Genomic DNA, 1,321 nt, shown 5'->3' on the forward strand with positions numbered 1-1,321 from the left:
CGGAAGAGCCTAGACGCGCTTCCGGCTAACGGGAGTAACGCTCCCTCCGGTTGCATGACGTCACACCGTGTCACGCAATGGGGCTGTTACTTAGGCCAGGGGTTTCCAACCTTGTCCGCTTTTAAGACCTGCGGACTTCAACTCCCAGAGTTCCTCAGCCAGCAAAGCTGGCTGAGGAACTCTGGGAGTTGAAGTCCGCAAGTCTTAAAAGCGGACAAGGTTGGAGACCCCTGAAGGCGGTTGGGAAGCATCGGCTGCAGATCAAAAAAGTTGAAAACTTTTGTCCCATCAGATTGGGTAGACCTCCTCCTCCGCCCTCCCCTTCCATTCCCGAATCCAATCCTTCTCGAATTCCTTGCTTGCCTTCTTGCTTTGGACTCTCCGCTGCAGATCTTCGGAAAGGGGGAATCTGACAGGCAAGGGAGCGTAGCTCCCCAAACTTGGCCCCTTTAAGACTGGTGGACTTCAACCCCCAGAATTCTCCAGCCAGCATAGCTGATAAAAGAGTATATGATCATTAGGTTGGAAGGGACCTTGGAGGTCCTCTAGTCCAACCCCTGTTCAAGCCAGGGACCCTATACCAGGGGTCTCCAAACTTGGCCACTTCAACTCCCAGAATTCTCCAGCCGGAGTTGAAGCCCACAAGTCTTAAAGGGGCCGAGTTTGGGGACCCCTGGTGTAGGGTCTATGGCTTGAACAGGGGTTGGACTAGAGGACCTCCAAGGTCCCTTCCAACCCTATGATCATTATACTCTTTATCAGCTGTGCTGACTGGAGAATTCTGGGGGTTGAAGTCCACCAGTCTTAAAGTTGCCCCTGCCTTAATCTAACCTCTGCTTAGGAAATGTCCGTTTGAGCACAGGGTTTTCCCGCTCCAGCATTATCGCAAGAAAGGACGAACCTCCCTGCACATTTCAACTTCGCATTCGCCTCTGCACAGAAGGGAATCCCTCCTTGGAGCTAGGCGTTCTTTAAAGTCGTCTTCCCTACACGTGTATGTCCGTGCATGTCCCGTGTCGCGCATGCACACCTTTTGCACAGTGCTTTTGACCGGGCATGTTATAAAACAAAACAGGCACAAATTCCTGCAAAAAATGAGCAGAAACTGGCAGGTCGCGGTAAAAGGGGGAAAAAAAAAAGCCGCACCTCACCACCATTTTTTAAAATGTTTTTCCAAATTTTATTGTATGTACTTTATTAATTTATTTGATTCTTTTTGTTAGTTTTTATTGTTTTTTATTTTTATTTTTTATTTTAAATATGGTTTTACATTATGTAAGCCGCCTCGACTCGCCATGGGCGAATAGGCGGCAATATAAAA

This window comes from Notechis scutatus, chromosome 8 (genome assembly GCF_049901735.1).
Source record: "Notechis scutatus isolate UNSWTSFEM ecotype Mainland chromosome 8, rNotScu1.2, whole genome shotgun sequence".
In the NCBI taxonomy this organism is placed as follows: domain Eukaryota; kingdom Metazoa; phylum Chordata; class Lepidosauria; order Squamata; family Elapidae; genus Notechis; species Notechis scutatus.